This window comes from Manacus vitellinus, unplaced genomic scaffold, assembly GCF_001715985.3.
Source record: "Manacus vitellinus isolate BGI_N305 unplaced genomic scaffold, ASM171598v3 scaffold_69_pilon, whole genome shotgun sequence".
NCBI classification, from domain to species: Eukaryota; Metazoa; Chordata; class Aves; order Passeriformes; family Pipridae; genus Manacus; species Manacus vitellinus.
In genome coordinates, this window is record NW_021940749.1 from 883,628 (window position 1) to 907,553 (window position 23,926).

Here is a 23,926-nt window from a genome sequence, read left to right on the forward strand (position 1 = left end):
AGGTCGGTAAATGGTGTGGGATGGGGAGGAGTGGTGAGAACAGCAAGGAAAGCCACAGGGTAAATGTGTGCTCCTGGCTAAGTTTGCAAAGCCAACTGCTATTTGTCTTTAGAGATAACAGCTCAGACAGGGCAGCACTGTGGGCAGGTAGGATAACTTAGACAACCAGAAGAAGCAGGAAATTACTCTCTGAATGATAAAAGATTTTCCAGGTGGAAACAGAGAAGACTTGGGGCTGTCAGCCAGTATGGAATCTAGATTGGCAGAACAAATAGCTGGAGACCCAAAGACATGGGCAGAACAACAGTGCACATGAGAAATACCAAAATCCAATTAGCAATGAGCAACATCAGAGGGGCTTGTGAAGATTTCAAACATCTGTGGTCTGAAAAACCCAGCTGGAACATTTAGAGAAAAAAAATTCTCAGACAAACTTCATAATATGATTTTTTTGCCTTTGGAAGTATTGTAACCACCTTTTCTCCTCTCAGACAGCTCCCTGCTTAAGGCAGGAAGAAGGAACAGCAGAAGAGCATCGTGCTGAGTGTGAGAGGAGTGAAGCTTGTCTTTACCTCTGAAAGGTACAGCACCTCGAGCTGATGAGAACAAAGTGCTGAGTGATTACACTGAGGATTGTGATTAGGTGGAGGGAGAAAAAAGGAAAGGAGGAAAAGTAATGCAAAAATGAAACTGTTCTGTGCTCTGTGTGCCCAGAGGTGCAGGGGGAATCTACCTCCATGTAGTACAGCCTGGAGAATATAAAAAGCAGCTGTAAAGCTGAGCTTGGACTTCTGGGGCTTCCTGACTTGCCAGCCATCAAAAACTTTGGCTTCCCTTTGACTCGAAGTTTTTTGCATTTACTTGCCTTAGAGTTGTGTTTCTTATTATGACACACGATTTAGGGGCAATAAACATGGGGCAGGAAGAGTTATTAGGAGAGAACTAACAACAGGCAGATGTGCTGACTGTTATGAAAAAATTTGGTCCTGTTTTAGAATTCTTAGTTGTTCTTAGCAGTCTGTCAATGTCTGAACAGCTCAAATGAGAGCGAGCCCGGATTACAGGACTAGTTTTACAGACATTTTGCTTGTTTGGGCTACATCCCAAGGAAGTTTTCCTGTTGCACTAGCTGTGAAAGTTGATTTGTGGAGGGTGGAGAAAAAAGGTTTGTTGTGTAGCCTTGTTAAATGACTGACAGGTATTTAGTAGCTGAAACAGCAGATCAGCACCAACCTACTTCTGTATTTTTAACATTTTAAAATGTTTATTTGAAACAGTTTCCTAATAGTTAGAGACCGTATTTTTGATATACAAGAAAGGCATTTGAATAACAGTTAGCATTACTTGTAAGATGATATTTAGGTGGCAGATAAAAGGTGAGATCTTACCAAACATTCGTCTCAAACAGAAACTGCCTGGGACTGGCTGTTTCTTCTGACTCCCTGTGAGTCAGCCTCTACACCATTGACCTACACTGACAGTGACTCAGTTGTACAGACTAGCAGCCAAATCATATTTAGAGGAAAAAAATATTCAAGGCAAATTGCTTCAATTTAGTTGCTGCTCTTCAAATCTACGAGGAGGGGGGAGAAGTCTTTTAAACTGAAGTTGTTATTCTGCAGCTGACAAAAGGAAAGGAATCACACCAGTACCCAGTCAGCTGGAGGTTGTCATTCCTTCATCATTACTGACTTTTTCTGGGTCAGATCAGAGCTTTGCTACTTTGCTTTCAGATGTTTTCCCTCTGTAATCTCATAGATTGCTATGGTACATGTTAGGCATCTGTGGTAGAAAGCTTAAAGCTGATTTTCCCCACTGCAGTTTTGCCCTGCTCCCCACCTTTTCCTCTCCCAATAAAATGGTGTTCCATACAGAGTTGCTTTGGTTTTCCTCCTGAGAAACTCTCAGAGTTGCCTCCCTCCTTGCACACCCTGCAGTGTCAGCCTGTGAGTCACTTGGCTGTAGGGCTGCCTGGGGGGTCTCTCCAGCAGCAGCTCCTTTGCCTCATTTATGATTCCCTGCTTAGCCACAAAGGGGAGTTTCAGTCTGGTTGGTTGATCTGTCTGTTCTAGGCAATTCCTTGTTCCCAGTCAAGGCTGAATACAACTCAGTCAAAATACTCTGGGAGTACTGCAAGTGCTTAAGTTATTCTGGACCATGCCTGTGCCTGTTTCTGGCTGTGCACAGAGCTTGCAGGAGTTAACTGCAACTTAAAAAACCGCTTTGAGGAGCCAAAATTTTCTCTGCTTTGTCACTGGTTTTTTCAATTCATTTCTGAACATCTGTGAGGTAACCTTGAGAGAGGTTTAGAGGAATAAACAGGTTCTTGACAAATTGCTCTTAGGTGAAATAAAAAAGTACATTTTCTCTGAGATGAGAAGCATCTCCAGGAGATGCTTTTCTTACCCTTAAACAATGGGCTTCATTGTCAGTGGGAAGGTAGTTTACATAAATTGTTGTGTTTATCTTTCAGCAATTATTACTGTAACTGCGTTGTATCAGTGATGAATTTTTTGAGGTAGGGAGTCATACAATAAGACAGCAGCTCAGTAAATGGAATAAAAAGAATTAGCAGAAGGTGAAACCATAAAACAATAGAGAGAGAAATGCTAATAATGCAATGTTGGTTTAGTTCTGGAGGAGCTGAAATCTCAGTGCTGTTGACTTATAATGTACAAAACAAAGCCTTAATTTAAATTCCAAATTCCCTATCCAATTATGCATAGCAGGGTGGATTTGAATGTGTATTTTCCTGGGTATCAGACATGTCTGATTTTTCTAGAAGTAGAATATAATAGATAATGATAGTTGTCAACATTCAGTTATCCTTTGTTTATGCATATGTATGGCACCCTGATGCTTCTTCTGGAAGCCTGCAGAGAGCTGCTGCTGTTTCTGTCTAAAGGCCCATGGCATGGATGGAGACAGCACAGAGGTGAAAACTAGTCAGTGTTTTTGTTAATGATTCGGACAAAGAACTGGAGAATGGCCTGTTTAAATCCTCAGAGGACACTAAATGGAGTGGGAGTATGGTGGAGAACAAAAAGCTCAGGATTTGAAATGATCTTGTCAAACTGGAAGTGTCATCTGAAAAGCATAAAAGTTCATCAAGGGGTACAAATGCGAAGCACAGAGCTCAGGAATAGTGATGGCATGGGGAGAGCTGGCTCAGGAAAGGTACAGGAAAGGATGGCAGTCCCAGGGGAAGACTGGCAAAAGAAAAATTCTTTTTGGGGATGTGCATGAGATCTGTAGCCTGGGTGGGAGAGGAGTGAGTTGTTCAGCATTATAAGGGCTTGTCCTAGAGGATCAGGTACCAAATCCCAGACCATCTGGGTACCAAAATCCAAGAATGCTGTGCACCAATTGAGGACTGTGTAGAGAGGAAAAGAGAGTTGTTGAAAGTGTGAAAACATGACCTCTGTGAAAAGGTGAAGCAAATTAATGTTCTTTGGCCTGAAGAGAGGATTGAGAGGATCCATCCTTTGAACCTGGTTACAGGCATTTGCAGTGTGGAAGGGAATGGCTTGTTCTGCCTGACTGCTGTTGGTAAAGCAAGAAAGAACAGCCTTAAACTGAGGAAAATGCAGAGAACTTTCCTAAGGTAAAGATACGGAAATGTTGGCATGGATTGCAAAGACTGAAATCTGTCAGGCTCTGAAGCCTTTAAGATCAGGCTGCAGAAATACATGTCAAGAATAACGTGCACAGCTGGTGGTGCCACAGGGCACAGAAAAGTAATCCTTCAGTGGTGCAGAGGAGCACAAGGAGACTGAGTGTAGGTAGCTAATCTGCAGAATGTCTCTTGACATAGACTAGTCTTCCTAGAATCACATATACACATCCCTGGCCCCCTCCCCAAAATCTGCCGTTTTCTCCACCTCCTTGCATTTGGCAGCTTGATCTTAACAAACAAGGAATCCAGAATGGCTGAATTGCTTGTGATGTCAGCAACCACAGATCTCAAATAGCTTGTCTCATTTATCCCACCAACCAAAATAAAATGCAGACAGTGAGTTATTAAAAACCAGGTTTCTGAGCTGCTAACTGGAGAAGTAGAAAACTAACCAGACAAACTGTGGTGGAGTTTGTATTCTGCCTGCTCTGTGCCGGGGTGTGCTTGCCAATTTGCTTCAGGCATGAAGGCTGAAGCTCCCTTACATCAAGTGTAGTGGCTACTACTGGTTTAGAATTCTTATGCCTTTCAAAAAATGCTGGCTATTGCCTCTATACCTGCCTCCATATTAGGTAAGCTGGATTTACTGTTTTATTAGGTGAGTACCTCTTGAAAGGTCCTTTCTGGCAGAAGATGAATATTTGCTGGAATAAATGAAGGCTGTGCTTTCCATTTAATGGATAAAGTATCTGGTTCTTCAGGCTTTTGGTATGAGAGATTTTCTTTTGTTACATTTTTATACAAGCTGAACAGTATTTCTGATTTGTAAGTGAAGACTGACTCTTTAAGGTCTCTGTGAGAGCTATCTATCAGATTCTATATTTAAAATTTATTATGAAATAGCTAAGTGGCTATAAAATGCATAAAAATCATTGCTGGACAAGCTATTCCCTGAAATACTTCAATGAGTTGCTAATGTTTCACTCTGTTGATGTATTTGGTTGTGGTAAAGAAGATAGAGTATCTTTCATATTTTGATAGTTACCTGCATTGTAAATTCATAAAAGTACAAAGAAACAGGATTTTAAAAGCAGAACCAAAACATTATGTGCTTCAGAGCTCCCTGGGAAGGATATGGGAAATTCAGGCTACCTTTCACTCTGCAGTTGGTCCAAAGATAAGGATGCTAGGTGGGGAGAAGTTCTGTAATTACCAGGGAGAAGTAGCCCACATCAAATTAACTTGGTTTTTAATCATGAATTGGTTTGGACCAGGAATCCTCTAAAGTTAAAAACAAATGGTTTGGAGTAGGCCAGGAGTTCAGCTATCCAGGGATAGGAAAAGGATTCACTTTGGCTTTCTTCTGCAGGTCAGTGGAAGAATTCTCCAAGTTTTTGACTTGCCAAACCCACCTCAGTTGCACTGAAGTAAAACCTTAACGTTGAAATATCTGATGGAATAATTTGTCAGAATGAACTAAATCTCCACATGGAAGGGCTCCTTCCATGTCCACTGTTGTGCTTTTGACTTACCTTGTCCAGTCCTGTTTCCTCAGACCTGCATGAAGTCCCTTCATTCTTCTGGGAATGCCATCACTGGGCAGAGAAGGGGATGTCCTTCTCAAACAAGGCCATGGAGTCATTTCAAATAAGCACCTGTGTTTGTCAGCAGTTATTCTTATTCTTTTTTAGGTGGGACACTGAATTGATTTCTAATCTCCCCTAGAAAAGGATTTAGAACAAGTTTGGTTATAACTTTTTAAAAATGTTGGGATTTTAAACATTAAGAAAACCTGAATACCCATTACCTCCTGCCCCAGTTGGAATTAGAAATTTGTTGACTTTTCCTGTTTTCCTGGAAAACCTCTTGATCTTCTCAATGGGTTTGTGCTGCCAGTTCTTACACTTTCAGGCTAATCACTGTATCTTCTTCCAATATGTTCCAAATCTTGCTGCCAGTTGCCTGGTTTGAATTTTCCCAGTTCTGCCTTCTTGTCTTCAGTACCACACAGCATTTCAGCTTCTCATTCAGGTGGGAAGGGCTGAAAAAGATGACAAGAAGAAATTGTAGTCCTTTCTTTGAGTCCCCAGCCCTTCATCCCTTCTCCTCAGGTGCAAGCTCTGCAGACCCCGGTGCAGATCCCTGAGCTCCCTGTTTTGTTAGGGAACAGCAAAGCATCAGGTTCTCAGTAACCTGTGGTGGGCAAAGACTATTTCAGAGAAGTCACATCCCCCTCCTCCCTGAGGAAGAAAGTATTATACCAGATTTTTCTCTGGTTCTACTATAATTTTAACCCACTCATTTTTCTAGCCACAGTAATGAAGTAGAAATAGCTCTGGTGCAATAACAGTACAAATGTGACTGACACTGCTGAATTAGGACAAACGTAGCAATGACCTATTTGATAATTAATCAGCAAGAGCTTAAATAAGGCATTTCTGCAGCTTTTATAGTCATGGAAAACATACTTACTCCTATAATTGCTATTCTAATCTGTACTCTTAGTCCTACTCATTGTTTTGTTGATTCATTATTTAAAAAAAACCCAGCTAAACCAGCTGTAGCCTATCACTAAAAATAAACTGTTAAGCACCACTGGTATTTACAGGAAGTTCTCAGTATCTTGTTTTGCCCTTTTTCTCTTTTTTAAATGAATCTTTTTTTTTTTACCTTCTGAGATTATCATGAGTCATATCTAAGCCATGACATGGCACAGTTAAAGTTTCCTCCCCCTGATTTTCGCTTTTCAATATTGTTCTAGAACAAAAACATTGGAAGGATTTGGTTTGCTACTTATTTCAGGAGAAGCTCATTCCATGAAAGAAGGGACACTCTCTTTTCTTGATAATAAATTCATCTACAGACTGAAGTAAATCCCTCTCCCGCCTGCTCACTGGTTAGAAAATGAAATTGCCCTCTTAGCTAATTATTGGTCAAGTTTGATTTCATTTCAAGGAAAAATTAAAGACCTGTTTCATGAAACAAGAATGCTTGTGAACCTTAGATTTTGATTGAGTGAGTTTGATTTTGATTTTGAATTATTTTGATTAAGTCTCTTAGTCAGAAGCCTTTGGAAAATGGGTGCCCACTGGCCAAATAGCTTGAGATTTGCCTTTCTTCCATGTCAGACTGAAAAAGGGACAAATCCTGCTCTTGGCATTTCTTTTCATTACCTTGTAGAAGGCAACAACAACAGGAGGCTGTTTGGAGGGTTATCCCTGTTCCTCTGAGCAGCACCAGCAGTGCAAAGCAATCAGGGGCCAGAAGGGGACTGGCACTGGCTGATTTAACATAAGTAAAAGACATCCAAGACTCTGAAGAAAGTAAAATTTAAGCAAAAACCTCTTTGAAGTTAGCAAAAGAAACTGTGGTATATTTTTATTCTTGTCCTGTCTTCTACACTCCTATTCCCCTGAAATGTCAAAAGCTTGAGAATCTAATTAAATAACTCTCTCAGCATAACTTTTTGATCAGGTAACATAAATCCTGTGAGAACTAGAGAAGCCCAGCTGACAACAAATGAGCTAATCATTCATTTAACACTCCTCTAACCTGCACAGAGATTTAATATCAAATCTTGAAGCACAGGATGAAGAACAGTGAGTGTCAACATCTTCTACAATATTTTGCTGTGTATTGGTCACAGCTGTGCTCTTTGCATCACAGTTTTGGAGTCAAGCTCTGAAAAACACAGCACTTGTTTTAAATTTGTTTCAAGACTACAAGGCTTTTATGCTGTTGGGGTTACTGAGAAGCACTAAAATATGCTTACAAGGGCATCTTCTGTTGTATTTGTGTGTTTATGTATTTACTGAAGAGAAGGTGTGCCTTGTAGAGTAGCAAGCACATTTTAAATTGCTTTTTGAGGCATTTTGGCTTACTTTCAATTCCTTCTCGTGTCTTTTGGATGGAATTATTTATTAGCCTTGACAGTTGCATCTGTGCCACTATATAGATGTTACTGAGAACACGAAGCAAATGAACAAAGCTGTCCCGTTGAGATAAAGCCTCACAAATCAATTAGGGTTTTGTTGCCAGCAGTGCTGGAGAGGGAAAGCCCCACTTGAATACACTCACTTGGCAACTAGGAAAACTGTTACCTGGAAATGGTGTGATGATTGCTGATTTGCACACTGGTACTGCCTGAAGAATTAAATATTAAAGGGCTGGAGGGGAGAGGGGGTTGAAAGCTGTGCCTTTTCTCCTCAAGAGCATTCATGTCACAGATTGTTATTAACAGGTCCCCGCTAGTGAGTTTTTTATTTAGATTTAATATTAAGCAAAACACCTGTGCACAAGCCCCAGGAGGCACTTTGGCAGTAATTAGATTTGCAATTGCTGCCCAGCAGTGCAGAGACAAGTGTACCAATAAATAAACTCAGACAGCCAGCGCCAGTGAAAACACCGATGTAGCCCAGCAGATGAAAATGGAAGAATTTTACCCAAGCCTTGAGTTTCCAGAGCTGTCCAGGAATGGGCATCCAGCCTATTTGGAGCAGTCTGGCCAGAGGCTGGTGTGATACATGTAGTTGTACTCTTTGCTGAAGCCAAGGAACTAATTGGCATCACATGGTGTGACTGTCACGACCTATCAACCTGTGGAAAGGTTTTTGAGGCCTGTGAACTAGTTCTGCTTTACAAACAGCACATTCTTTTAAAAAGAGTAGAGGGTGAGTTTCTTTGCACAGACTGCAAAGACAGAGCAGTTTCTGGAATCACAGAAGTGTGAATATTTAACATTTTCTTGCTATAAAGAAAAATAAAGATCATCAGCAGGAAAGAAACATCATTGACTTTCTTGAAAATAATTATATGAGGAAATTCATTCTAGTAAAAAACAGGAAAAAAAAGTACTTTCAAGTGAAATATAATGCATATTTGGACAGTTGTTTCTCTGTTAGTTTTCCCAAGACTTCAGTGGAATCCCTAGTCTATATGCAAGCAGAGTATATAAGTTATATATAGGTTATAACTGGAGTATGGGTAGTGGTTCTGTTTTAAAGTATTGAAAGTTTAAAAATATATAAACCATTTTTTTACAATGTAAGACATCTTTGAGATGTTTTCTTTAAGGCAAAGACTTTGTACTCTGGCCATAAATGAGGGAGCAGAGGAAGTGTGGTAACTGCATGTGTTCATGGCTGAAGGCAAATCTGAGGTAACTGAATTTCCTCAGCCCTCAGTAGAGGAAAAGAAGATAATTTGGGTGACCTTGTAGCTGCTGAAGGCTGGGGGTGAGTGCACTAAATGAGCCTGTGCTCATTTGGAAGCAAGAGCAAGGAAGGAAGTTTAAAGAGCAGGTTGCTAGGGGATCATGTCTCCTGGATAGGGCACAGGAAGAGGCAGCGGCTCTGAGGGTGACACTTGTAAGCTGGTGTGCAGAGGAACACCAGGAAACTGCACTGTGCTTGGATCAGGCAGGGCACGAGACAAATCCTCCTTTGTGATGGGCTCAGCCATTAACAAAGTGGTTGCAACTTAGTTTGGGAAAACAGGAAATGATACCTTGAGGGACTAGTGCGTTCTTGTGACGCCCACGAGGAATGATGCAGAAGAGTCATGAGGTAATGCTGGTTAAAGTCATAAATATTAAATCCTATATTAGTTTAATTTCAATGGGAACTGTCACAAAACCTGCACTTTTTAAACAAAGTATCACCTGATCATGCAGTAAATAAACATCAAGTTCCATGACTGCTACTTTAACACGGCTGTATTTAAAGCTTCTCTTGTTTTGGGAACAGTAGTACTGGTTTCAATACAGTGTTTATGCTCCTATTTTACTTGCAAATTCTAATGGTTTCTGAGAAAATTGGAAACAGAAAATTGCTATAGAGTGCAGATGCAAAAGGCAACTGGAATTTGTGATTTGAGTCAAGCTCTTATGTTCAGCAATTTAAAATTGTGATTACCACTGGTAATTGGAGCTGCTTTCCCTGCCTGCTTTTCTCTTCAGTCACTGTGGGTCTGCATTAAGATAACCCCCTGTGATGGCTTTCCTGTCATGGCTGGGAATGCTTCATTCCTCGGCTGTGAGTGGCACAGAATCCATTTTCCTGCCTTCCTCTGGCACACTGGGGCTGAACTTAGCTGGAGATGGGACACAAGACTCCTGTGGGGGTGGCACAAAGGATCCTTTTTCTGGTCTTTGCCTGACATTTTTGCTTCCATGTATCTGCTCAGCTTTGAGCATCATCTTTGAGTTGGAAGTGAATTTGCCTCACAGGGATCTGACGGATCTCCACTTTTCTCTGAAGCCTGGGGAGCAGTTTTCCTGCTGGAACTGTCACTCAGTCACTTCCTTGCTACTACTGCCACCTCAGGAATAACTATTTTGTTCCCTATCTGGGAGACAGATGTCTCCTGATAGCTGCTGCACTTTAGACTAAAATCTCTGGGCTTTGTGCAGGGGAGTCAGAGGGAGACTAAAGGAGAGTTGAATCTTTTCCTTTTGATTTTGTGAGAAGATACAACTGAAATAGAAAAATGGAGCAGAAAAAAATTTAAAAAAACCCCAAACAACCAAACCACAGAAACAATGAAATTTTTCCAAAGGCAGCTTGTGTCCTTATGTTGAACCCTAAATAGCAGGTGGGCTGTATTGAACAGCCAATCAGTAAGATATAATTCTAAGCTCTAAGTGGTGGCATCCCTGGAGGTATTTAGAGGATGGGTAGGTGTGGCACCTAGGGACGTGGTTTAATGGTGAGCTTGGTGGTGCTGGTTTAGTGGTTGGACTTGACCTCAAGGGTCTTTTCTGAGGATGAAAATGCCATTCAACATCTTGAAACTAATTTTAAAGTGGTATCTGACCAGATAGGAGCCTGTCTTTGAGGGAATCTTGGACTTTCTCCAATATTTTTTTCCCACAATTGCTGTCAAGAGACAAAGCAGGGATGTGTTATAACCTGTGTGGAAGAACTGTGTTTTTTGGAAACTTGTAGCTGGAAGTAAGAGTAAGGGTGAATCCCTGCCTTACTGATTAGACAAGATGGACTGAAGTCTAAAGAAGAAATACGCTCAAAGGACTGAAGTGATTAGTAGGGAAGGGCTGAATCTCAGAATTTTCACATTTTAGAAATGTCCAGGTCCACATGACTTTTTATTTTGTATTTTGTGTATCAGATGTTTGTGGTAGATGCCTCTAAGTCATGTCTATAAAAGCCACTATGGGTTCAAGAGAAGGTGACATCTGGGTAATGAAGGCTTTCTCAGCTGGAAAAGGAATGTCTTCCCCAGGGAGTGTTGCTGCCTGGATCCTGGTGCTGTTGTGCAGTCCCTGAGCCAAGGAAGTCCTGGGTTGTATCAAACAGGGCAAAGCAAAAGCATTGATGCATTTTTCTCTAAGAACTGAAAGGGTGGAATGTTTTCACAGTTTACTGCCAATCAGTTTTTCTCAATCCTTCATGGAAGAAAATGACACCTGCTCCTGCAGATTAAGCAGCTGTCAAATGCCAGGATAATCCCTTGGTGTGCCTATCGGAGAGGAATCACTCTGTTACACAGGCTGGTTTCAATGTGGGTGACAGCACAAAGCTGCTGCTGCCAGAGGGTTGTTTGGAGACAGACTTCTGTAGTAATGCTCAGTAACGAGAAACTTTTTGCAAAAATCTAGGAGTTTTTCCAGCAATTTAAAATATTTCTTAATGCTTTTTGGGTGACTTCAAGTACACAGAGGTGGCTGTAACTGTAAGGCAGGATAGCCTTATTACTTTGTCTCTTATTTTAAGAAAGAGACACTAGATTGTCATGGGAATATATTCTTGTAACAGATCAGAAAGGATTGTGCCTTCTTGTGGCTGAAATTTTGAGAAATATCTGAGGAAGACTCCCAATAAAAGAATCTGTCAGCAGCTACAAATTCTCAGACAGAAATAAAAGCAGTAGTTCTTCAACTCAGCAGTAAGGAGGATGGCACCTGGTTCAAAATTAATGGAGCTTAGTGTTAAATGAAAAGCATTTTTCAGGGAAAAGGAGTGTTTCCTGAAAGCAATGAGCTTGCTGAAGAGGTGAGAATCACTCCAGAAGTCGGCAGTTCCCAGTTTATCACAGTTCTGTGGCAGCAAACAGTGTTTGATCTGCTGTCCTCTCTCCCAGGTTCACTGACCTGGAGTATTAAAACACAAGCAGTGCCCTGTCCATGTACAGGATGGGAAATAAATGCTGGCACAAGCATGGATGGACACAATTCCACCTGGGAACAGTTGTCACTAGCTGGTGTCCCAGAGGGCAGGTAACAGAGCTCAGCAGCCTTTCTACACCACCATGAGTTAGCTCAGGGTGATCTCACCAACAACTTCGAGAGGGCTCTGTAACCTGTCACTGTGCAGAGCTGCAGAAGGACATGAGTCAGGCAGGGAGTTACTTGGAGCCATTCTAGAGAAACACTTCTGAGAAGTGAACCTGACTTTATAGGAAGTCCTGTGCCATGTCAGGCCTAGGAAGAACCCTGGTTGCCAGTACAAGTATTAAGTGTGTTGCTAGAGAGGTGTTTCTTTTGGGGATAAATCTGAAAGATAAATGACTTAACTCCAGCCTAATAGTTCAGAACTTATTTGACTCAGTGAACTGGGGGTAAATTAGAAACTCTGACTGTGGTTATGCAAACATGATGCTGAGAGGGTTGTTGTTTGCAGCAGAGTTATTAAGCAGACCAAAAGCAAGGGCTGCCCTTCCCTGGTTAATAATTTAAACACAGCCTCTTGTATCTCTTCTGTTGTCATACATTATATATGTCTGACTATAACCAGTTTTAAGGGGAACAAGTTAAGATAAGATGCACCCGTAAAAATGTGAGGGCACTGTGGAAAAGAAATCTTCCAGGGGAGAACAGGATAGGAATTAGAAGTAGTTCTATCAGCCAGTTGCTATTGGGATCATACAAGCAAGTGCTGTTTTCTGGGGAAATAATTTCAACTAAAAACAAACCGAGCAATGCCTGCAAAAATCACTATTATTGATTTATTTTTGTCAGCTGTTTTCCAAAGTTTGAAAAGTTAGAGGAAGAGGGAATATTGCCTCAAGGATTTGACTATTACTGGGACTCCCAGGATGGGTGACATCTTCTGTGCCTGTGTGATGCCTGTGGGGTATTGCCAAACTTGCTGTTTTCATTAAGTTGCTGCTGGTGGCAAAGTGGGAGTAATTATCTCTAGAGACAAATGTTATGTAGATGTCTGCTCTAAAATTTATTCTGAGCTGCCTTTTCTTAGTTAAAATAATAATTTGAAGTTTAAAAGGAAAGTTACCGAAGGAATAAAAAGATTTCACACGTAAAAAGCAAGTTTTTCCAGTTTCCTGTTAGAAATGGCATCTTCACCCATACAAGTGTTGAGGTTGACAAATGCACAGAAACTCTTGTCCTTTTCTCTCGTTTCCCAGCGTGACTGAAGCGTTGCTGATCGTAATTGCCAGACTCCCTGAATTCCTGTCGAATTTACTGCCAGCCACAGATGATCAAAAAGCCTGGCCATCCCCATCCCTTCTGCTTTGTAAGAATCCTCGTTGCTGGGACCTGGCAGTGCCCATCTATCCATTGGTCACCTCCAGCTGCATTACTGGATCTCGGTAGGAAAATGGAATCTGTTGTCCCCCTGGTACCAACAATTATTGCCTGTTATTGCCAAATCTTTCTGACACATGAAATGCAAATGCTGTGAGGTTGTTTTTAAGCTTGAGTGCCTGTCAAGGCTTCTTGTCTCTCCAGATCCCCCAATTACAGGATGGTAACTTGGACAGAGTTTTGAAAAGCACTGGAAACTTGTGCATCGTTATTCTGGGATAACAAACAAGATGACTGAATTAACTTTGCTAATTTAGGGAAAAGCTGCTACTACAGCTCCTTGAAACAAGCCCTATTCTTTAGGCTACACTTTTTGGCACGAAGAAATCAGTGAAAAGTCCCAGTTACATAATCTTGGTTGACCAAGTAAAATCCCAGTTTGGCACATAGTTACATGGGTTTGCTAAAAGAAATCTAGAGAATTATTTTCCCAGGGCAGGCCGGGTGTACATGAAAAAAAAAAGCTCATTTTGTCCTCCTACCATTTATTTTCAAGGGTTTGTTTGGTGGAGGTTTTTTTTTTTGAATCATGCATAAATATAATTTGAGTTAAGCTACTAAATATGCATTTATTCGGTATGATGAAAATTGTATTGCCACAAAACTCAGTTTTATCAGTAAATGATGGTATTTGGGGTTACCACATGATAGACTTCAAAATTTAAAGCTATTTACTGTAGTCCCAGACTAAGCAGTTTAATAAGATCTCACAGATGAATGGTGGGAAGGAATTTCCTTTAGCTCAATGTACAACATGGGCCTGTTTTCAGGGCCCAATTATCTTGTCTCACAACAGAGAGAACAACTTGACAGCTCTTGTTGCAACTTTGAGTTTAGGCCCAGCCAAAAGAATTCATTGAAAACATTTTAAGCATGAAATATTACAAATTTTTTGAAGCATATATATAAATTCAGCACTTGGAAAAGGAGTGTGTGGAATGGATCTATCTAAAAAGGATATCAAGCAATTCCCACATGCCACTAACTGGAGCAGGTTTTTGACATGTTTTTACTATGCTCAGCCTGTGACGACATTGAGGACTCTCTGTCTTTCAGAGGTATTTACCTGGTCTATCATAACAATATTACAGTTTTAATTATCTTGTCATTAAAGCTCTTAGGAGCTCATTCAAGGTTCAGGCACCTTTTCCTCTCGTGGCCCCTGCCCTGTGCCAGCCCCCGCGACAGGGAAGGCTCAGCCTGCGCTCTGGGAACAACCTGAGGGAGGTCTGGGAAAGGGCACTGGAGTAGTAATTGCTCTTCAGCTACTTATTTATGCCAGAGTCCCAAAGGACTACTGTTCTGGGAAATGTTGAGGGCTTTTCCATTCCCAGAGGGTTGAGAGCTGCGCTGTGGTCACAAGAGAGCAAAACTTTTGGGATTTAAGTGGCAGGAAGAAAGGACAGAAAGGGATACCCAGCCAGGGCAGCGCTGCTGTCTGACAGGCTGTTTATTTATGCTGTGTACCTCAGCTAAATGAGTCATGCCTTGAATAAGAACACAACAGAGCTGACAAATGACACCTGTGAGGTTCTCTTCAGACCTATTTTTCCTGCAAATAACTAAAAAAACAGTGGCTAAGAGAGAAAGTGAGCTCTTTGCAGGCTCACAAAGAACACTTGAGAAGACCAGCAGGTAGTTTAAGCTGGGAAACTGGTGTGGGGCAGGAGCAGGTGAAACAGGGAACACTTTCTCCTGGAATGTTTCTTAGATACCTGGTTGCCTGGGGTGTTTCGGGCTTTCAGCTTGTGTCTCTAACAATGTTTCCACTGAACCATATTAAAATGGAAAAGAGTTCCAGTCCAGGGCTCTGTGAGATCTTTAGAGATGGCAAGAAAAAAATTATATTATTTATAACCTCTGTAGTGCCCTTCTGTAGGAGTTCGTGGGTAATTTCTGGAGTTAGCAGAGTTTTATAAAGCTAAGGAAAGATGGATATGCCCCTCTCAAATGAATCTCAAAATCTGACAGATGGTTCTTTGAGGGTCTCTAATTTAATCAAATGTTAAATACCAAGTGTCTGATTGCCATGGTACTTTTTTTACATCTGAATGAGAAAAAAAATAATAAAATCTTTTGGAAAATACATTTTTTGTTTTTGCACGGAAATGATAAGAAAAGGTCCTCAATGATACTTTTGGGAAAGGCAAAAAGATAAGGATAAATAATGAGGACTGGTATAAACGAGTATGATTTAAAGCAAGGGGCAAGGAACCATGTTTTCATAACTGAATTTACTTGGCTTTAGCATTCATATTTAATTGGTTTACAGGGAACAGCTGACCTGCACTGAATGATAACTGCTATGGTAAACTGATTTGCAGGGAAGTCAAGTCTCCAGAATCAATTCAGTACAGTTCACTTTGACAGCTATCAAAAAACTTCAGTACCAATTCCTTAGTTGGTGACTTTCCTCATCCAGTGGTTTTCATTCTTTACAATGCTGGGGCTTAATAAGAAATTCTAAAAGTTCTTAGTTATGTTTAAAATGTAATTATTCCAAATGTAATTTTAGGTAGAAAATGTATTCAGGCAAAACTATTTAAGTTGCGGTTATTTTTTTTTTTCAAAAGCAATAACTTTAAAAATCTTTTTCAGCTGTGCACTGAAATAGCTTGGCTGTCATTAACTTGAGGATATGGAAGACAGAGAAATCAGAAAATGACACTTTCATCCTAAACACAGGCAAAGTTCAGCTGTGTAATATAAAATCAGTGATAGCTGAGAAAGGTACTTCCATGTGCAGTGACCCTTTCCTGTTCCCTCTCTCCTCTGTCCCGTGTTCCTCCACCCCTCCATGTCCCACCAGTTGTCAATGACAAGACATGATGTTTACCATCTCTATTTTCTGATCTGGATCAAATTTGTATTTTTTGTTGCTGTGGCACTTAATATTTTGATGCAATGGACTTAACAGTAACCTAGAACACTAAACACTGTCTCTCAGAACTGTGAGTATAGTTTGAAAAGCTGGAGCAAGAAGGAATATTGCCTCAAGGATTTGATTATTACTGTATTTAATTACACCATTGTCAGCTTGAAAATAGAAAGTATAACCAGGCAAATTTGTGGTTTTTTGTTGTGTTTTTTTTTTTTTAAACATTCATTTACCCAATAAAGGGCTGGAACCATGCATGGAGCCATGGTGAAAACCCTCCTTGGAAAAGAGCAGAGTTCTCTGCCACTGAGTCCTTAATAGGCTGAATATTTTCGGAACTTTTTCTTTCCACATAAAATGACCTAGAAGTTCATGGTGAGCAGTATAACAGTAGCTGTAAAATATGAAGTGGCAAAGGTTTGATTCATGGCTCTATTTTTCTTACCTCTGTTACATTCAGGAGAAAGCTCCTTAGATTTATTTCATAGTGTTCACTTTGTAAACCACTCACATTCTTACAAAACAAAGACCACAGTGTCTCTGAATACATTTCTGTAATGGGAAAAATGAATGGTGCCAAAAATGCCTATTGATGCTGACACTGTTTGAAGATCAGATTGTTCCATTGCACTTCAGGTAATTTAAGATTCCCAGAATTTCTTACACAATTTAAAGCTTTTTCTCACTTCCTTGACCTCTTCTATCCTTGAATTACACTGAGGAAGTTACTGCTTCTGCAAATAACATTTGTCTTATTGACAGTGTAGGTAACTATAAAAGCTTCCTGTAGCTTTTATATTCCTGTTTTATATTGCTATAATACCACCCCAGTGCATAAAATTGTCCACAATTCTGGTCTCTGGTGATTGCATCTACCTATGGGAGCTTTTTGTTGTTTCAGCCTTAGGCTGAAATTCTGTTATTAACAATGAAAATCCTACATTTTTTTTTCTAGTTGATCATGGCATTTGGTTATTCAATAATTTAATAATATTTTTAATTCTTTTGGAACTAGATTCACTTTTAACTTGTTATTCAAAAAGCAAGGTATAACCTAGTGCTGAGGTGGTACTTGAAGGGGCAAATAAACAGTGAGAGTGAGATTCCATCTCTTCCCACTCCTGTTCTTTCTCCTCAGTCTCACTCTTGCCAAAGCTTTAGTCAGCCCACTGACTATCTCATTCATCTGCTGTGACTCTGTGTGACAAATTGTACCTATTCCTATTGCTGACATTCTGTGATGTTCCATGACACTTGATTCATGGAGATACATTTACTGGAAGTCCCAGAGTGATCATCACCATCATCATCTTTAGCCAAGTTGAACACAGCTCCCAAACCTTTAAAAGCACAAAATTTGATTGCTTCTGTATCCTGTTGATCCTGGCATTTTTAATATGCATTCAGTTAAATGTCCTAAACCAATTTATTCGTCAGGATTATGACAACTCTGCCTGTACCTTGAAACCTGTGTGTTCGCAGACACATCTGCCTCTGTAAATTTTATTTTGGGGGGCAGCAGGTGGTAACATCAATGCAAGCAGCAGAAGTGTGCTAGCACAAGCCTCTTGCTGCTTAGCACACGATGCCACCCTTCCTAGCTGATGGTATGCAAAACCTTGAAGAAGGATGATTTAACATTCTAATTGAAAGGAAGGAATTATTCAGAGCAAGCTGATCTAATTTAGAATAATAAGGGTTATGTGGAAATAATCACCCCTAACTAAATCATGGTGCAATAGCAACTTAGCAGGGTCACCAGTCACAACAGTATTAAAGAACACTTAAAAGACACACAAGTTTATAGACAAGGATCATCATTCACGAGCCCCACATTGCCCATGAGGGGCCATATTCAAGGGCCTGGGATTTATCCCTCCTGGAATACTGTGTGGATTGTGTGAAGTAGAGTGGTGCACAGGGTGTTTCATGAACTGGATATTTTTTCTCCTATCTGAAGAATTATGATTATCTGTAAATTAGAAAACTGCTGCCAATCAGACCAGAACATGCTTGGATGTAGCAAAACCTTCTGGAGTTGAGAGGGATCAATCCAGCTGCTGCTCAAATCATGGGGAAGCAGCAAACTCCCAGACCCAAAAGGGCAAGATCAGCCATTTCCTGGGATTTTTCTAAGTGGTGGTGTACACTGCCTTTCACTGGGATTGGTATTTGTTAAGTCATCAGATGGTTTTTGAAAATCTTCCACAGAAGTGTGATTGTTTTAACTTCCTCCTCAGAGAAGGTGCAGATTAATCACAGTAGAAAGACTCTTAGATGGAAAAACGTCTGAGAGTCTGATTTCATCAAAAAGGATAAGAAATATTTTATCTCCCTCTGGGCAGCCTTCATCTCCCTCTATCTGTGGATTTGCTCTGAAAGGTCTTTTGTGGAAGGGAATTATTTAGCTAATACTTTTATGTTCATCTTCCCTGGTTGTTTCTGTTGCAGTCTCTCTCTCCCAAGGTTTCTTATTCCATTCATCAGCCTTTTCCCCCAAGTAATTTCTCACCAACCCTCTTTTGCATCTGAAGTGGTCATTTTTTTTCCTTTGTAAATCCTTTGCAACTTGTCAAAGGATTTTTAAAGGGTTGCAAATACTGGTTTTATATACAAAAAATGCTTACATAGAAGTGAACGTGGCATCTTCTGTTTAACTGTTACTGATGGCATTTTGTCCAACAGGAGCTATGATTTTTAAGAGTTTTAACAGTTTATAGAAATTTCTCTCTCAGAAACAATTTAGGGTTATCCATGTAACTGAATACCTGACATACAGGACTGCAGCATTATATTCTTTGGGAAAGAACTTTCCCTGAGGTGTTTTTGAAATGTGAAAATGAGAGACTGAAATTTTGTCACATAGTCATTACAGGTCAAACTAGCTTAAATCTCTGCTTGACAACATGAAATTAATGATTATAAATAGAAACATTTCAAATGACTGAATGCATTTCAGTGTGATCATCTTCATATCACAGTATTTTAGTAGTAATACACCAAATCATGACTGTAACTTAAATTTAACATGCTAGTGACAATTCTTTGAAGTGCTTTTTTCCAAAATGGTGCAGCTTCCCTTGTCAATCCCTGTAACACCATATGCATTTCCATGGCAAGACTTGGATCTAAACATTCCCTCAGTTTTAACTTGGCATCTAGAACTGAATCTGTTGTTTTGTGATAAGTTGTTCTTTACTTGAGAAGCAAAGGAGAGAAGACACTGTAGCACAGACATTTAATCCAGTGTCTTGCAAATGACAAAGCTGAACACTAGTACCAATAGAAAGAAAGAAAAGGAGAATTGGACTATCAGGAAATGAAATTACTTTGATATTTTATTTCTTGGGTGGGAGTGTGGAAATTTTTCTGTCTGCTCTTAGATGGAGAATTAATTCTGGTGCAAGTTAAAAAGAAGGCCAATAGCTAAAAGCTGTGCAAGGTAATAGGTCTTTTACAACTAGATAAGGCTTTGTGTGACAGTCAGCCAAAGTCTTAAAAATTAGTACAAAAATGATGACCCAAAATGACAGAACAAACAAGAGGCATTCCAGTTTTCTAATATATTTGGGGCTAGACAGTCAGTTGAAAGATTTTAGATGAAAGAAAACATATGCTACTGCAAACCTTTCACTGCAGGTGTAAATGAGGTTTATGGGAGGTTTAGCGCTGATTTTTGGATAGAAGTCATCCAGAAATCAGGGAAAGAAATTCAAATGACCTGAGGGCTACAGGGAGTGAGGATATTGGCACCAGGGTGCTGTACCATCTCCCAATGCTCTGAGAACACAAAGAGATTTGTGGCTCTTTGGTGAGGGATTTTCCACCGTTTCTTGACAAATGGGAGTGGAGCAGGGTTTAGACTTGATATTAAATCAGAAGATGAGGAAATTCAATTTCCCATCTGGGGAAACTGTGGCTGTTGATAACTGGTGGCAAAAGGTAGCTGGTTTTTCTGTGTACGGGAATAAAAGAGAACAACAATTGGAATTGGAAAAGTTTTAGTGAATTGAGGACGGATGAACTGCTTCTCAGCACAAACACAGGGAAGGAACTTAAAAACCTAAGCAATATAGGGCTTAGTATTTTGGCATGTGTATGAAATGCTCCTTGCACATGTGTACATAGCACTACTCAATTATTTTAATTAAACCCACTCTTAAAAAAACCCTAAACAAACAAACCCCCAAAAGTGAAACATGATATGTAATTTTTTTTAAAGTTGTGGAGCTGCTGACCATTTTCTTTTTAACTTCATTTGGAAGAGAAGCGAGAATAGGGGAGGAAAGGAAGGAAAATAGAAAAAACAAGTCAATTTAGATTCTTCTCTTTGAGCATTCTCCTTGCTGCAGCTTACCTTTGATCCCACAATTGCACTGAACATTCCTGGATGACAAATGGCAGGAGGAGTCAAAATGTCTAAAAGATCCAGGACTAGTGCAATTGGGCTCTCCTGGTTGAAACAAGGAGTAGTTCCTGCATGTAATTCTCATTTAATTGCTGTATCAAATATGACTGACAAGCTGTATGGGGATGGAAGGTTTGTCTCCCTCACCCTGTACATTAATATCACTGACAGATGTGGCTGGGTTATAAAACTCAGTGGGGATCACTAAATCTAGAGGTGTAGAGACATAAGGCTTCCCAAGAATAAAGATGATCAGCCAGCAGTGTTTATCATCAGTCACACAGTAGGAGACAAAACATTTTGGAGTTGGCCTGTGCACTAAGTTAACATAATTTATTTTCTGCTCAGCCTCTCCAACATACTTTGCAAGAGTGTGCAACTCTGTTTTAGATATCCATGCTTTTTTTTCATAATTATTGGTATACACTGATAATACAAAGTTTGAGCTGTATCCTTAGTTACCAACTAAGATTCTGGCCTGATTAGTGTCAAGTTTCCCCTTTCCCAAGAAAATGTATGGTTTGTTTGTCTGAATGTATAAAAGTATGTAAATCTAAAATTGAAGATTTAGCTCCAGTGCTCTCTCCAAACATATGTTCTCAACAAACAGCAAATGCTCTACCTAAATTTGTGTTTCAGAAGCTGTCTTGGCAATTCTAACAGCCACTTTATTTCTGACTTAACCTAAAATTACCTAATGATGATGGTAAGGTGTTCCATTCCTTTGGAGAATGATCCTAAAAGCTGTGGTAGTGATCTGGATTAGAGGTGAGTTCGTCCCCAGCATATCTATTAGCTGCAGTGGCTGTTTAAAAGCTGGTGACATGGATCTGGATTGTCCTTTCCTAAGTATTTTGAAATGTCAAGGGAGTGAAAGAGGAGGGGAAAAGGCATTTTTTGTTAGTAGTTTTGTTATCTATTTCTTTTGCCTGAACTAGACAATATCGGTAGAGATTTGGAAGGAAAAAAGTTTGGTTTAAAATTTCTGTTTGGGGATTATTGCTTTCTCAGCCTTCCAAATGTGTGCTGTTCACAGTTTTTACAAACTTCATGCTCAGTTGACAAACCCTATGCAACACTGTCTGTGCACAATCCTTGTTGTTGGCCTTTTTTTCTCAGCTGGCACACATGGATCTTTTTGCTCCTAGAAGGGAAACAGTACAATTACAGCTTCTTCCCTCTTTGTAAGAGAGGTTACAGACTGACTAACAGTATTTTTCAGTCTGCAGAAAACTCACTGTCCCTTTTGAATGAGAAGAAGGTGTCACACAAATGACTCATCTAGGCAAAAAAAAATAACAATGGTGGCATGAAGAAATGAGTGGTTTTGGCAGAGTGCAGTCTGGTACAAGTATTTAACCACTTTTCATGTTTATCAATTTGTAGGTTTGTGACCAAGGAATATACAATTTCTTTGAAGCCAAAGTAGAGTTACTGGCAAAGCCAAGACTTGATCTGTGTTCAAGCTGTAAAGGTTTTTCACTGGGATTCTAATGCAGAGGTAAAATATTTCTAGCCACTTAAGTAGTAGGAGGCTTCATTTTTTTTCAGTTAAGAATAATGAAAAATGCATTGTCTCTGTATAGTCAGCTACTTGTTAGAATACTTTGAGTTTTTTTCAAACTGCTTTATATTTGTGAATGCATCAGTTTCACAAATAATAATCAAAGGAACAGAAAAATGCCTTGTAATTTATTATTGTCTATAAAGGTATGTACAGGCAGGTCATTTTACTGACGAGTTGAATGAGTGTGGGGAAAGTCGGAGCAACCCCACGTGGCCTTGCTTTGTGGGCTGCAGGAAGCAGCAGGAGCAGGAGCAGCCCTGGGGTGCAGGATAAGACAGAACACAAGTTGCTGCCCTGAAAAGTAAACAACACTTTTCACTACCTACCAATTATTGGTAGCCCAGGGAAGCAGAGGAGTCATTTCAGTAATTTCAGCAGGTTTTAGATGAGGTCACCTTTTGTAACTCAACCCTTTTTACTGCAAATGCAATTTCATTCAGGTCAAGGATCTGGGAAATAGAGTTACTAGTGATTTGCCCTATAACTTTTATGATGTCCATGCTCTTATTGTTTCAGCTAAGAGAATGGATAATGCTCATAGGAAATGGAAGTTTCTGTAAATCCTACCTTTATCTTCTCCGTGTGGGTAAATATTAACGGGAAAATCTTTTTTTGCACACAAACCCCCAGCTAAATCTGCAGCAGATGTAATGGCCCACTTCCATAGCCTACAGCCTCAAGATTTGTTTATATTCTGTAGATTAACTGTTCAGATGTTGTTCATTTTTAATGCTGTTTGATTACTTGTAATGAACAGCCATAGTAATAAAACAAGGATCTATGAAAAAACAAATGTGCACGTTATCCATAAGCCCAGACTATTTGCAGTATTTAGGTGAGAGCTTATTCCCATTTATTTGTTCCTGAAACACTTGGATGCTTTCTGCAATGAATAACACAACACTGCAGTCCTGGATGGCAGACTGGCCTTCAGGTTTGGCCCTTTATTTATAAGAGAAATTAAATCTGCTGAAATGCATCTGGCTTGTTTGTTAATAGAAGAGCTGCTAAACGAAGTTTTGGGGGAAGAGGGAAAAGGAAAAGAGGTATAGGAAAGGATGTGTGAACACAGCACACGAAGGTGGCTTTAGGCTGTACCTGCTGTAGTCAATGTAGGGGATATGCTGGCAAAATTGGAACTCAAAAGAGTCTGTCTTTGATATGGAACATAGGCTCAGCAGGATCATTATAGGACTAAAAGACCAAGCTTTCCTAGCCAACAAGGCAGACCTAAGAGAATGTGAAAGGGGCTGTCTGAATGTCAGGAACTAAGTCAGTTTGATGAGCACTTGCCTTCCAGAACAAGCTTAAAAAGCCTGTCAGTGAGGGAGCCCGATCACATTGTTCTCAAGTGGAAAACACATGGCAGTACTGCACCAAAGAAAGGTGACAGGGCCCTTTCACCATGGGCTAATAAAGAGAATCTGTGCCATGGACCTATACCTTAAAAGAGGATTGTCAGCATTTGGAGGACTGACCTGTGCAGGTTGGAATACACACATACCAGTGCAGGCACTGGAATTTCTCTCCGTTGATTTCCACTTAACAGAAATATTTTTTTTCAAAGATGACACAAAATAGCTTTGGTCTTGCTGGGCGTGTTCATTTTGCTGAGAATGACTTGGTGGTGAACTCTTACCTCCCCAGTTTTCCTCAACAACCTTGAAACCTTGTAAATACCTTATAAATAGACAGCTTTTGCTAGACTTTTCATTCTTTTCTGTATTTTCTTGGTGCAGGTCAGACATACCTAGGGCAGGGAGCATCCTTCTGTACAAAATCTAATTTTGCAACATTTTCCCTGGTGATGTTTTTTCCTTATCGAACACGTACCTCTGTGGAAGGTGGTAAGTGTTGTCAGAACAGTTTTCCATGTTATTATTGCCTTCTCTGGA

The 23,926-nt window shown here is 40.1% G+C and overlaps 1 long non-coding RNA gene across 1 annotated transcript; it reads left to right on the plus strand.

Annotated features, from left to right (window-relative positions):
• The first annotated feature begins 492 nt into the window (after positions 1 to 492).
• Positions 493 to 21,915, plus strand: LOC108641553. The gene is made up of 3 exons (XR_001922080.1): positions 493 to 581; positions 12,998 to 13,183; positions 21,851 to 21,915. It is a non-coding gene; the product is annotated as an uncharacterized LOC108641553 (long non-coding RNA).
• The last annotated feature ends 2,011 nt before the right edge of the window (positions 21,916 to 23,926 follow it).